We start from the raw sequence: 14,202 nt of genomic DNA, 5'->3' as shown, positions 1-14,202 counted from the left end.
TTCCCATCTTATCCCTTCCACTGTGTCCACAGCTCAGGTGCCCACTGAACAAGAAAGAAAGTTCCTATCTGTATAATTCTCTTATCTTGACGTAGTTGGTTGTGGCAGCTGGAAGGAGTGGTCATCTTTGCTGTAGCTCAGCTTGCTGCCGATAGCAAACCTGTATACCTGAATGATTCTTTCTGGCAGCTTCTGACAAGAAGTTATTCAGTTGGCTGAATATTGAGTTAGCTAGTTGCTCCAAGTACATCCATCCAGTGTTGGTTTTAGCTTCAAGACTGGACTCAGACATTGCTTCTGGCTCATAACATAGTAGAGTATATGACTTTAAACTAGCCCCCAAGACCAAACCAACAAAAGTAGCCTTGCTGTGAGGTAACCAGTGGCAAGAGAAAAAGACTCATTTGTGACCCTCATAAGTCTTTCCTTCTGTCTCCTGACCTGGTTGTTCTAGAGCTTCATTTACCACAAAATACGAATGCATATATCACTTTTTTTTTTTTTTTTTGGCAAATTCTCTTATCATAGACCAAAAAAACAAAGGTTCATCCAGCATTCCCTCTAATTCTGTCCCTGACTTGTGTTTCAATTAGGATATTTTAGCCTGTGTCCACCAGATTACAGTTTATGGTGGGGTTGTTGAGCATTCTGCAGGCTCTTACCCAGTGACACTGGGGCCAGCCTAGGACAAATTCCAGGCTCCTGACAGCCATTCACGGAGGGGTCTGCCATCTGTTGCAATGAACAAATGCTTTTCCCATGTCTAAACTGCTAATTTCTCCTGCAGAAAACCTAGCTAAGGATATGCAGCAGCTACGAGATGAGCCAACACCAAGAATTGTTACCTCAGTAGATATCATTATTGGAATCTGTTTATAATGTACCAAGTTGATATCTTTTCCCAATATTCATACATTCTTTTAACAAATGTTTATTAAAAGTGCCTGCCATGTGCCAGGCGCTGTACCGGATGTTTGGGTTATATCAGTGATCAAAACAGACATCAGCTCCAGCCTTTGTGGAGTTTCCATTCCAAGAAGGAGATGGACAATAAACATAATAAATAAATTATGTGGCATGTTAGAAAATACTGAATGTTACAAAGAAAAGAAAAATCTGAGGAGGGTAGTTGGAGCAGGACTGTGGTGTGAGGGTGAAGGTTAGAGTGGGAACAGGATGAACAGGATGGTAAGGGCAAGTCTCACTGAGAAGTTGAGATCTGCGTGCGGTCTTGAGGGAGGTGAGAGAGTTAACAAGATATTCTATTGGAAGAGAGGATTTCAGGTGGAAGGAATGGCTTGAGTCTAGGCCTTCAAAGGTGGGCGTGTACCTGAGGTGGAGTGAGTGTGGGGTTAGTCGTGAGAGAGCAGGTCTGAGAGGTGAGTACTGGCCAGGTGCTATGCCTTCTGCTAAGGTGTGGAAAGCTGCTGCAGACGAGGTCTGCTGGGCAGTTAGTGAAAGTCTGGAGTTAGGGAGCGAGGTCTGGGCTGAAAATAAGACCTTTGGGAGTCAGAGGCAGTTTACTGGTATGTAAGCCTCGGGACTGGATGAAATCACTCAGGGAGTAAGTGTCCATAAGGAAAAGCCATCCAAAGATTGCATCCTGAAAGACTCCCAGATGCCCCCAAAGCAGCCAGCATTAGCAAGCGGACAAGTCCAAATTGTGGGCCTTTCTACAGGCATGGGGACTGTTCTAGATCAAAGGAGATCAACTTTTCTTGGTTTGAAATTTTTCCGGAGAAAAAAGTAGAAATTTAAAATATACTTTGCTGCCAAAGATGAATTAGCTTCAGAAAAAGAACAGGCAGCTCCTAAAGCTCCATAGTTTTTCTCTAGCAGCAGCAAGATTTTAATTTGTTTCTGGATTCTGGAGAAGCATCTTTTTAAGGGCATGAGAGGATGAAAGTAGGAGCGACAGAAGTGTGGCCTCTCTGCTCTGCGCCTTCACATGCGCTGCAGATGCCACTATCTCTGTTGACTTCTCTCTCCCACCTTGTCTCCTTGGCAAAGCCCTTCTCACCTTGCACATTTCAGATCCCTCCCCCTCCCTCTCTACAGCCTTCCCCAGCTCACACTGTTAGGCTCCTAAAGCACCTGGTTTTCTCATAATCTAATTAATTACTTGTTTGCGTTTCTGTCTTGAGCAAATGAATTTAATGAGGCTAAGAAATTTGTGTTTCTATCTCCAGTGGCCAACAGAGCTGGCACACTGAAGGCACTCAGGGGCTAGGTTGATGAATATCTCGTTCAGTCATCACACTTCAAGGTAGTTATTATCATCCTCAGTGTTCTTGGGCTTCCCTGGTGGCTCAGTCAGTAAAGAATCTGCCTGCAGTGCGGGAGACCTGGGTTTGATCCCTGGGTCGGGAAGATCCCCTGGAGAAGGGCATGGCTACCCACTCCAGTATGCTTGCCTGGAGAATCCCCATGGACAGAGGAGCCTGGTGGGCTACAGTCCATGGGGTTGCAGAGTCAGACACAACTGAGGACTAAGCACGCACACACACACACTAATGAGTGACCTGAGGCTCAGGTAAATTTTCTCACCCAAATGGTTTTTAAAACAAACAAACAAACAAAAAGGTTTAAGTGGCAGGGGCAGTTTTCTGCACTGAATGCTAAGCCACTACACCTCACTGCTTTAAAAACACAGCTCCAAAGTAGTGGTGATGATATTCAGGGCTTAGCTATATAAGCAGTGCTCAGATATTACAGTATTCCTGTCTGAAGTCTAGATTTCTGATTTTTGTGGCTATTATGAAATATATATATATATATAAAACCATCAACATATGGGACAAGTTGAAATCTTAAAAGTGTTTCTTATAGTTAGCTACAACAGATACCAACTGTATAGTCTTAAACTTACGATTTAAAATTATTAGCTGCCTGGGACATCCCTGGCAGTCCAGCAGGTAAGACTCCATGCTTCCACTGCAGGGGACCTGAGTTCAATCCCTGGTCAAAGAACTAAGATCATGCATACTGTATGGCATGGCAAAAAGTAATAATAATAATAATTTTTTAATAGTAAAATACAAATATTACTGATAGCTGGAAGAACAGGCAGATCTGTAGAGACAGAACATAGATTAGCTCCTGGCCTGGAGTTGGAGGAATGAGGGTGACTGCTAATGAATGGGTGTGAGGAGGAATTTGTTTGTTTTTTTTTTTTTTTTTGAGAGAATGATAAAATGTTCTAAAATTAGACTGTAATAGTGGCTGTACAACTGAATACACTGAGAACCATTGACTTGTATACTTTAAATGAGTGACTTCTTTAGTATGTGAATTGTATTGCAGTCAAGCTGTTTTTAAAAGTATTAACTGAGAATAAAAAATGATGTGTCACCAGTTTTCCAGCATTCTTTTATCAATAGAATACAAATCAGATTCAGTAGCTTAATCTTCACTCTTAGAAAAAAGCTCTTCATGACAACTAGGTAAGTTTGGGGGAGGGGAGTTGTTTTGTGTGTTTTTGCATGAATGCCCTTTTAGTTTTTGTAATATCATTCAAATGAGACCACCAGTGTCAATACCTCTGGCTCCAAACCTCCTTCCTTCTGGGCAGCAGGAATGGTGAACATGCTCACACAGTCTTTGCTGAATTACCAGCTGGGCCTCACAGTGACAGGAAGGGCGTCATGAAGCCACTTGCCCCCAAGGAGAGGGTCACTGGCTCTCCCAGGCTGCTCCTGGCTTCAGGGCACAGAGCCAGAGGACAGAGGCCTTGCTCTCACAGCAGGGAGAGAGTGATGCCAAGTTTCCCAGGGCAAGTAATATACACGGATGAACCCGAGAACTGTCCAGTCCACCCTTCGCATCTTTAGTTAATGATGTTTGGTTTGATTTGTTTTCATTTTCTTGAACCATCTGTGCTAGGCAGGGTTGGCCAGCTTTGTTTCAGGGTACCTTCATCTCCCAGCCAGCAGTCGCTAAAGCTCCTTCTTCACACCTATTGGCCATGATCCATAGTCATACGTTTACCTTATGACCCATTGTGGATCATGGTCATAAAGGCTCTGAGGGGATCCCAGCATGCAGAGAAACTGGATTTGTTCACGGTTCATCCATCATTCAGCAGTGGGGCTGGATGACAGAAGCCTCATGAAACAGTCTACATTTCTGAATGAAAAAGCTTCTTCAGCAACCCCTGACTGGCAGATTAAGGAAACAGACTCTACTTAGCCTTATCATTTTTTCTTGCCTTAGAGATGGAGGGTGGGAATTGTTTTTGGTGGTCGGTATGCAGTGCTTAAAAATCTTCTATTTATTAAAGAGAAGCTATGTTGTGGTTATACAGATTACCCAGCTGCGGTTAACATATATGAAAACCATTTCCTGAGTGCAGTGAAAAAGAAAGTGTTCTGCTTTCTCTACCAGACTACGTGGGAACAGATATTCCTCTTTATTGAAATCCATTGCATTGCTTTAGCGAAGTGACACCTCGGGCTCAGGCTGGAAACAACCCCCTTCTTTTGATCACCCTTGTGCAGGTAATTGCTTCCCAAGGACTCTGAATCCTGGATTGTGAGGGGTGCTGTGACAATGGGAAAACTGTGGATGATGGTGTGTCCTAGCTTTTTGAAGACAGGCGCTGCCCTGGGAGGGGGACAGGTTGGGGTCTGGGCCTCATTGAGTTGCCCGTTGAGTGAGCAGGACAGCACCTTCTGGGAGGCCAGAGGAGATCCCCTGGCCAGGGAGCGAGTGCCAGACAGTGCAGCTGCCACGCGGAGAGCGGTCTGGAGTCAGGGACCCCGAGGCACTCCAGGTGCAAGAACACGACCTGTGTCACCACTCAGCCTCATCTAATGAGAGGACCGTCAAGCACACCCCTCTCCAGACAGAACTGCGAGGTGTCAGGAATCAAGCTGTGTCCAGCGTTCATATCCTCCTCATTTGCAATTTAGCATGCTTGTTTAGTAGCAGTGAGAAGTTGAGGGATGGAGGGGGAGTGATTTTGCAAAATATATGCTAGCTAACTCATGTGTGTTTCATCTGAAGCCTTGTGGTTAATGTGCCCACACATTTCTAGAAAGGAGCACAAGCATGACTCTTCAGTGAACGCTCCCTGATCTGACTGAGCACACCCCCACATCCTGAGACTCTAACTTGATCTCAACCTGGGAGGTGGCCAAGACTTTAAAACGTATTTTATGTTGACATCCTCAGACATTTTCATGAAGAGAGAGAGACCTGCCTGAGAAAAAGCAAGCTGGAAGTCAAAGAAAGCAGAATGCTGAGGTGTAAGAAAGCACGCCAACTCCCGAGTCAGCAGTTAGCCAGAACAGCCCAGTCGGGCACATTTGTCTTCCGGGCTCCACACTTTGCTTCTCACTGGCTGCTGTCTCTGGGAGAGGCGTCCTTCTCCTGCCGGGATCAGGGGATCAGACCGGTCAGGGTGAGCGGGGCTCCTGCCCTCAGCCCCGGCGGGTAGTCAGGGTAGTCTGGAGCCGCCTGGCCTGACTCCGTCTCAGGGAGGCTCCAGAGCGCCCCCCGAGAGGGGCTCGCCCTGCTCTTCTTGCCTCTGCCCCAGGGCTGTGACTGGTTGGCACCCAGATGGAAGCAGTGTCTGGAAAACAAGCTGTGCCTGCCTCAGTTGAGCTCCCAGGGTTTGCCTAAAGAAAAATGCCATTATGGGCTTTGTTAGGAGCTGTATTTAATAATTTCTTTAAAAGTCTGTCTCAGAAATGTAAATGGTCTGTTTGTGTTGGTCAGTACATTATTCTCCCCAGCTGCGCCTGATCATGCAAATTAAAGCAACAGCAGCACCTCTGGGGAGAGGCCTCCATTTCCTGCCCCCAGGCATAATCCTCACTCCCAGTAAATAGAACATTTCCTCCTTGGAGAGCCCCCTGGCCTGCTTCAGGCCCCAACTGTTCTAACATGGTGGCAGCTCTCCCCTGCCCGCCCTGGGCCCCGCCATGGGAATGGTGTGAGGAAGGAAGTTCCAGAGCAGAGGCAGGAAGGGATGTGGCATTATCTCTTTCCCAGGGAATGAGATGAAACCACATGGGAGTGGGACAAAGGAGAAGGGAAACAGAAAAGTATCATTTCCTCAAGGCCTGGTGGGCAGCCCAAAGGGTTTTTCTTTGCCACTGACTTTGCACTGACTTTGCTTAACCCTCTGCACACCGGGCCTCTGACCCTTGAGAAGAGAATCCAGATATCAAGGTGAATGCTTCTGTGTTGGCCAGGGACTCTGTGCTCACCGTTGGCAGTCCTAGTTTAGGACCCTGCTGATGATCGTAACCCCTGGCCTTTCTCCAGTTAGGGCTTTTTCACTTTTTGGAGACTTTCTTACACCCAGAGGTGATGGGGCATGAATCACCCCCCAAAAAAGAAAATGTGTATATAGAGAGAGAAGGAGAGAGAGAAAGCAAATGTGGCAAAATGTTAAAGTAAAAGTGAAGTCGCAGTCGTGTCCGACTCTTTGCAAACTTGTGGACTGTAGCTTACCAGGCTTCTCCGTCCATGGGATTCTCCAGGCAAGAATACTGCAGAGGGTTACCATTTCCTTCCCCAGGGGATCTTCCCGACCCAGGGATCGCACCCAGGTCTCCCACATTGGAGGCAGACGCTATTGCAGTGAAGAGTATTTAGATAAATAGTTGTTCTCTGCTTTCAACTTTTCTGTCAGTTTCACATTTTGAAACTGGAAAGTTGAGGGGACGTTCTCAGCAGACCACGTTGGCCTCCTTGTGCCATCACATTCCATCTCGCAGAAGCAGGAGCGGACTGGGTGCTCTAGAGCTCACCCACCCGCCTGACAACGCAGGCCTTTTACATCTTCATACAGTGTTTTTCTCTGCATTAAGTGTGTGAACTAAGCACTGCAAAGGCCTCATGTGCGCCAAGGATTGGTGTGGAAAAGGACCCATTCTTTCCTAATGCTTGTCTAACTTTGACCCGCCCTGAAAGGTCTGAACTAGGCAGATTAATGAAAACAAACAACAATAAAAACAAACAATTGCCTTCTGTGCCAAGGGTCCCAAGCCCACTGAGCTGGTTTCAGCAGAACAATAGACCAGCGGAGGACTGTGCTTCACAAAGAGGGGCATTAACTTTCTCTTGGCATATGATGCTAATAAACTGCTGCCCAGCTGCTCAGTTAGCTGTCCCAGAGAATAAGTCCATTTCAGTGTTGTTTGAGAGTCTCCAGCCACAAGTTACTTGTCTCAGAAATACTTGACCTTGATCATAAGAGAGACCAGAGACTGTGCAGTTACAGGACTCCTACTGCTTTGAGGAGCTGACTGTGGAGGGATGGTGTGTCTTCTGTAGGAAGGGCTGCTCATTTAAATAGAACCAAGTCAGCTAAAATAGTCCTCCCAGCAAGCAAAACAGTCCTGTGCTTAACAGATAGGGAAGAAAAAGTTGGAAAGGGCTTTCTGTAATAAAGTATTTTGGAAGAGCTTACGGAGAAGGCAATGACACCCCACTCCAGTACTCTTGCCTGGAAAATCCCATGGATGGAGGAGCCTGGTAGGCTGCAGTCCGTGGGGTCGCTGAGGGTCGGACACGACTGAGCGACTTCACTTTCACTTTTCACTTTCATGCATTGGAGGAGGAAATGGCAACCCACTCCAGTGTTCTTGCCTGGAGAATCCCTGCTGTCTTTGGTGTCGCACAGAGTCGGACACAACTGAAGTGACTTAGCAACAGCAGCAGAGGAGCTTAGAATTCAGGGCTTTTGCTACCAAAATCATCACCTAGCTTTCACAGACATGCTGTAAAGATGGAGAGCAGCTGAAATCATATCAGACAAAACTTAACTTCCTTTTACTCTTGGATTGGCATAAGATCAATAAAACAGAGTTAGCACACCGTTTTCTATTTGTACAAAAACTATGAAGCTGCTACTTGTTGCCAGCTTTTATTTCACCTTTTGCTGGTAGACGCCTTTTTTCTTTTTCTGTTTTTTTTTTTTGGCTGGCAGTGTATCAATGTCAGTATTTCTGGTTTTCCACTTTACTGCGCCCAATGTCCCATAGAATACTGGCAATACAATGTTGGGAAGTGAATGGGATTTAAACTCTTTTCCTAATGTGCCACTGGCTTCCAGTCCATTTCCTTGAGTCGTCTGGTCTTGGGCTTTGGGAAGATTACTTAAGAGACTTGCACAGGTGGGGAGTGAAATTGGCCCAGGGACTGGGGCTTTACTTCTCATTCTTAGGGATTTCAGCTTAATCCAAAGATGATCTGCAAGAGAACAGGCAGACGGCTCTCACTGAAGAATTTCTATCATAAACCTTCTTTGCATTTCTCAGGAAGAACCATGCCAGTTCCAGACCTTTGTATGGCTCTTAGACCATGGGTGAGCTGCGAAAAGTCCACTCCTGCCGTGTAAACAGATGCCAAATACTAAGGAAACTGCTTATCTCTGCCAAGAAATCTTAGCTCCAAATAATTTGCATTTTAGTGGTTACGCAAGTTGTGAGCCGGAAGGCAGACTTGAGTTGGGCTGTGAGCGTGGAGGTTCCAGGTAGAGTCAGTGGCGCTCCCAGGCACTTGTGTTGACCTTGTCCTTGCTGGTTCAATTTTGGAGCTTCCTTTTCTTTGCTGTTGGTTCAAATGTAGTGTTAAAAACTTCTGTTATAAGAGAAAATTCATTTGCCCACTGTCAAATCCTATTAAACATGTAGTGATCACATGCCATGGCAAGGCTTTGTACGATGCTGAGTGAGCCAAGAATGAGTAAACGTGGGTCCTGTGTACAGTGAGCTCCAGGACAACAGGGAAGATAAGAATATTCCCCCAACCCCCAAAATCAGCAGTGAAACTGGAGTGTGGAAGGGATGGCCAAAGGTGAGCTGTCCTCATCTCTCGTATCAGCAGGGTGATCACAGCACTGAGTGCTGACCCAGGTCTCTCTCTCACTGTGCACCTGGGCAGATTTCTTAACCTTCTTAGAGTTTAGTTAACACATCTCTAAAACAAAGAGCTTGCATTAGCCGGCCTCTCAGCTGCTCCTTCTTTCGTGCCCTAGTAGTATTTGGTCACAATTTTTTGGTATAATCATCTCCTCCACCAGATTTCTCCTAGAAGCCAGGAATTATGCTTTATATATTTTTGTATCAAACCCTAGTTCCAAGAACACTGTCTGGTGTACAGTAATTTCTGAATAATCTCTGTGGGATGTGTCCAGTGAACGGATGGACTCTAAATTCATTCCCAAACCTCAAATTCTATTCTGTGGGACCACTGGGCGCCTGAGGCTGATTTTAAAGATCATGGGAAAGATGTTCCCACTCTTTCTTGAGAACCAGTTGCTGTTCTGGTTCCTTCCTCTGTCATCCTTTCTATTTCTGTTTAAGAAGTTATTTTTCCAGCTCCTTTCCAGTACATCTTATAAATAAATAGCAGGATACAGAGCTTCAACTGAACATGGCCAGATAAAGCAGTGTTTTTGCTATGGAACAGATCAGTTGGGTGAATCTGTGTCCATGTTCATGGGACTGGAACAAAGAAAACATGTTACTTTAATATCTTTATAATAGACTTAACAGGATAGACTTTATCATTTAGTTACAATGAATTTTGTTAAACCTACATTTCAGGGGCTAAAAGGCAGCATAAGTTCTAGCAGATTATCACTGTAAACTTTGAATTCAGAAAGGAAAAAGACAACAGTCGTTTTGCCCTTTTATCGTTTTTACTTTTCTGAGGTTCTGAATCTTCTTTTGTGAGGTCTTGGCTGGTGTCTGGTGTTGGGGCAGGTCAGCAGGCTTGGCGTGGCGGGACGGGAATTGCGATAATTGCTGACTGATGGGGGGTGGACGGAACGCACAGAAGCGAAGGCTTAGTGAGGGTCTCTCACCAGCACGCTGCGCGCTCAGCCACACCATGATGGCACAGAGGCCAACTGGCCGTGCTCCTCAGATGGGACTAGTGTTCACACCAAGCATATGATCGTTAGGTCAGCAGAGCAGGAGGAGGTGGTTGAAATGTCACGCGTTACGTGGAAAACATCTTGGCAGCAATATTCTGGACGCGTCTGAATATAACATTCTGGATGCATTCTGAGGGAGCAAGTGCAGAGGCCCCCTGTGAGCTTCGGCCTCTAAAGGTGGGTGACGGTTCTCTTGAATGTGGTTTCTGTGACACAGCTCACCCCACTTTGGAACCAAGACTGGAAAGTCTGCAGCTGGGGAAGGGGTTGAGCTGTCAGAGCCAACTTTCTGGTAGTCTCTTGCCCTTATGGCTTAGGATCCAGAACAAACTGTGATGCCTGAAGCTGCTCGGGTTCCTGCTGACAGCAGAGAGGTCAGCAAGGGAATTAGGAGTCTCCCCTTTCCCTGGTTGCCCAGTACACAGCTGCTCAGTGCCTGTGGGACGTAGTGCTGGCTCACCATCTCCTAGCCCAGCCGCTGTTGTGAGGTGGGGCGTGTAGGGCACGGCGTGCTTTGCATTTCCCAGTGGGGCAGAGACGCTCCCAGCCGCAGCCCAGAAGCTATCTGCTGCTGCCTGCCTCAGCTTTCCTGAAAGCCTGATGGATGAACCTTCGCAGCAAAGAGGGGGCCAAGGTCAGGGTCGATCTGCCTTCCTGAAGGCTGCGATGGACTGACGCCAGGACTGTGCCACTGCAGCCCTGTTTCAAGATGGGAAGCGATATGAGACCCCACGTGCCAGACTCCAGGAGAGGTGCTGGTCTCAGTGATGAGGCCGCCAAGTGTTTCGGCTACTGCTGTAAATGTGTCGTTCACTTTGCTTTAGCCTCAAATAAAAGGTGGGTAATTTTGCTTTTGAGGCCATCAAATTAGGAAATCATACACTGTGTTAATGATCCTGTGCAGGCGGACCTGGAAGCTTTTCCATAAAGCGTAATAGAACAGGTGACATTTTGCTGATGTTTACTGGTGAACAAGGCAAAGGGGGGTTGTGACTGTTTTCCTTTTCTAGCACCCTCTTCACTGCTATGTGCAAAAATCATTTTCCTGTTGTTGAAAAGATGGTGTATTCTGGTAACGCCATCAGAGCTGTAGGCTAAGGGGAAGAGATGTGTACAAAGTCATGGTGTTGCCCAGATAAAATGGGGAATCCTGAGTTGCTGAGAACTGATTGGCAAATGTAAGTGGAAATTCCTCCCCTTCAGTTTAGCTCAGTTTAGTCACTCAGTCGTGTCCGACTCTTTGCCACCCCATGAATCGCAGCACGCCAGGCCTCCCTGTCCATCACCAACTCCTGGAGTTCACCCAAACTCACGTCCATCAAGTCGGTGATGCCATCCAGCCATCTCATCCTCTGTCGTCCCCTTTTCCTCCTGCCCCCAATCCCTCCCAGCATCAGGGTCTTTTCCAGTGAGTCAACTCTTCACATGAAGTGGCCAAAGTACTAGAGTTTCAGCTTTAGCATCATTCCTTCCAAAGAACACCCAGGGCTGATCTCCTTCAGAATGGACTGGTTGGATCTCCTTGCAGTCCAAGGGACTCTCAAGAGTCTTCTCCAACACCACACTTCAAAAGCATCAATTCTTAGGCACTCAGCTTTCTTCACAGTCCAACTCTCACATCCATACATGACTATTGGAAAAACTATAGCCTTTACTAAACAGACCTTTGTTGGCAAAGTAATGTCTCTGCTTTTGAATATGCTATCTAGGTTGGTCATAACTTGCCTTCCAAGGAGTGAGCATCTTTTAATTTCATGGCTGCAATCACCATCTGCAGTGATTTTGGAGCCCAAAAAAATAAAGTCTGACACTGTTTCCTCCCCTTAGAATTTCCTAATTTAGAAGTGTTCTGAATACCTTTTATTCTAAAAAGTTCTAATCCTCTCCCACTAGTTGGTTCTGTGGTCCAGGTAACACTGTTGCTGTTGGCAACTATATCCCCGTGCTGGAGAGAGATTTGGAAGATTTGGAAACCCAGAACTGAAGTGTCCACACCATACAGAGCTGGCACAGGGCAAGTCGTGTTTCTCCTGAGCATCTTTGTTAGATTCCCGTCAAAGCAGAACCTTGGGGAAGGCTTTGAGTGCAGGTAGCTTATTTGGGAAGGCGTCTCAAGAAGCAAGAGTTGAGGGAGCGGGGGAGGTGAGGCCGGGGAGGGGGAAAAGCCAGTACAGGCGTGTGTGTGTGCCCAAGGCCACAAGGGCTCCGCGTCACTGGGACTTCTGAGGAGCATTCAAGTGTGCCTCCTGCAGCCGCCTGTGTGAGCACAAGAGCTTGGCCCGCTTAGCCACCAGCTCCCCACAGTCATTCCACCACAGTGCCTGTGACACATGGACAGGGTTGGAGGAGGCCCTGTGGCCAGAAACGAGAAGCCTGCAGGTATGCGGTTTTGGTGAGGTGTCAGCAGTGGCCCTGAGCGTCCTCAGAGCTGACTGGTGTGGCCGCAGCTGAGAGTGGAGTCCCTCAGGCACGTGTACAGGAGCAGGGCTGGACGGAAGAGAACCGGGGCGCTCTTGAAGCTCCAGCAGGAAGTGTCTAATCCAGAGAGTGCGGGAAGGGCTGGGAAAGCCTCATGCAGGAAGTGGTTTCCCAGCTGAGACAAGACCAGAGAGGTAAACTGCACGGTCGGGATGGTGTGGCTGGAGCTTTGGCTGCAAAGGGAGATGTGGTGAGAGAAGGTCAGGAAGAACTTCAAGAGTGAAGGCGTTTAGACTTTATCGTAAGAGCAGTTGGGGGTCAGGGAGGAGATACTTAAACAGAAAGATGTGATAAGATTTGTATTTTAGGAAACTCACTCTGAAGACAGCATATATTAATAGAATCAATGCCGTGATGGGACAAGATAAAAGTCAGGGAGACAAGTGAAGAGGCTGCTGAATTATCCAGGTGAGAGAAAAAACAGAGCCAGTATAGTGCAGCAGGTGAGAAGTGGAAACATTGGAGCCGTATTAAGTTTCCTCATCCCTCCTCATGCTCTGTCCTGGTAAAATATCACCGTCTGCAATGCAGGAGACACACGTTCAATCCCTGGGTCATGAAGATCCCCTGGAGAAGGAAATGGCACCCCACTCCAGTATTCTTGCCTGGAGAATCCCATGGACAGAGGAGCCTGGTGGCCTACAGTCCATGGGGTCGCACAGAGGTGGACATCATTGAGTGACCAAGCACACACTCATGCTCTGTTCCTGGTAAAATATAGTCTGTGTGTGGATGGAGAGACTGCTGTAGGGACTGAGTTATCTGAGTATGAATTGAAAGCTCATTAAAAACTGTTTGGAAAATTCATAAGCAAATTGGGAACAAAGTAGCCATTAGAAAATCTCTCAAGTAAATACACACACTCGAGGTGAGAGCACAGCGCCCTACACTGAGGGCCAGAAAAGCCTTGTTTTATCCTGGATCTGCATCTGCTGTTGGTTTGACCTTTCTGTATCATTTAACCTCTCTACTCTTGGTTTATTTGTCCAACTCAAAGTGAGGACAGTGACGCCTGCCCAGCCTCTTCTGAGTTGATCTTAAGCTGACAGCATATAGTAGGGTATGACCACGACAGGGAAGCTAACATCCCCTCCACCAGTATAAACAGAATGAGAATGTGGAAGGTAATTGTCCAGCCCCTAGAGTCTTGTGTTCACTGTGGACACTGGCCTGTCGCCTCTCTCCAGGGCAGAGGTAGTAAGCCGTCCCTCCCCAGCACTGTGCTGCAGGGACGTGGGACTTCAGAATAGTTGGTGAGTCAAGATCACCTCGAAGGTTCCTCCTCCACCTCTGAGACTTGGTGCTCCTTTTTCACAGGCATTAGGGAGAATAAGATGAGAAAATGGCTATGAAAAGCACTTGGAGAATTAGCCTTCTAGACAAGTGAGGGTACTATTACCAGTGTTATCAGTAGGCCTTGTGATGTTAGCTCATAGAGTTTTAAAATGTTTTAACTCTGTTGCATATTCCAGTAAAGCAGAAAATGATTTCTAATTTTCTGTATGCTGGTATATAACTTGTTTTACTTTCTAAAGAGACCAAAAGCCATGTTCCTTCTGTAATTCCTTCTTGTAGAACCTTCTTACTAGCTGCAGTCTGTTTTGCTTATTTGAGCTCACACATTTAACATTGACTGGAAACATGCGACCTGCCAGGACTTGAACTTGGGCATGTAGGGTTTCTCCCGCCGTCCATGATAGCATCACCAGCAAGCAGAGCACAGGCTGTACATTCCTTGCTCTCGGGGTGAGGAATGTTCTCCACCTCCTGGGAAAAACCAGGGTCCTGACTCACAGGAGTTGAAAGGAAACGATCTTAAGAGTCTTTCAAAG

General features: G+C 46.8%; 1 protein-coding gene across 2 annotated transcripts in view; it reads left to right on the top strand.

Annotated features, from left to right (window-relative positions):
- The window catches only part of CFDP1 (craniofacial development protein 1), a 104,074-nt gene that overhangs the window by 75,256 nt on the left and 14,616 nt on the right, over window positions 1-14,202 (top strand).

Source organism: Bos taurus, chromosome 18 (genome assembly GCF_002263795.3).
Source record: "Bos taurus isolate L1 Dominette 01449 registration number 42190680 breed Hereford chromosome 18, ARS-UCD2.0, whole genome shotgun sequence".
In the NCBI taxonomy this organism is placed as follows: domain Eukaryota; kingdom Metazoa; phylum Chordata; class Mammalia; order Artiodactyla; family Bovidae; genus Bos; species Bos taurus.
This window is presented reverse-complemented; position numbering and strand designations above follow the sequence as displayed.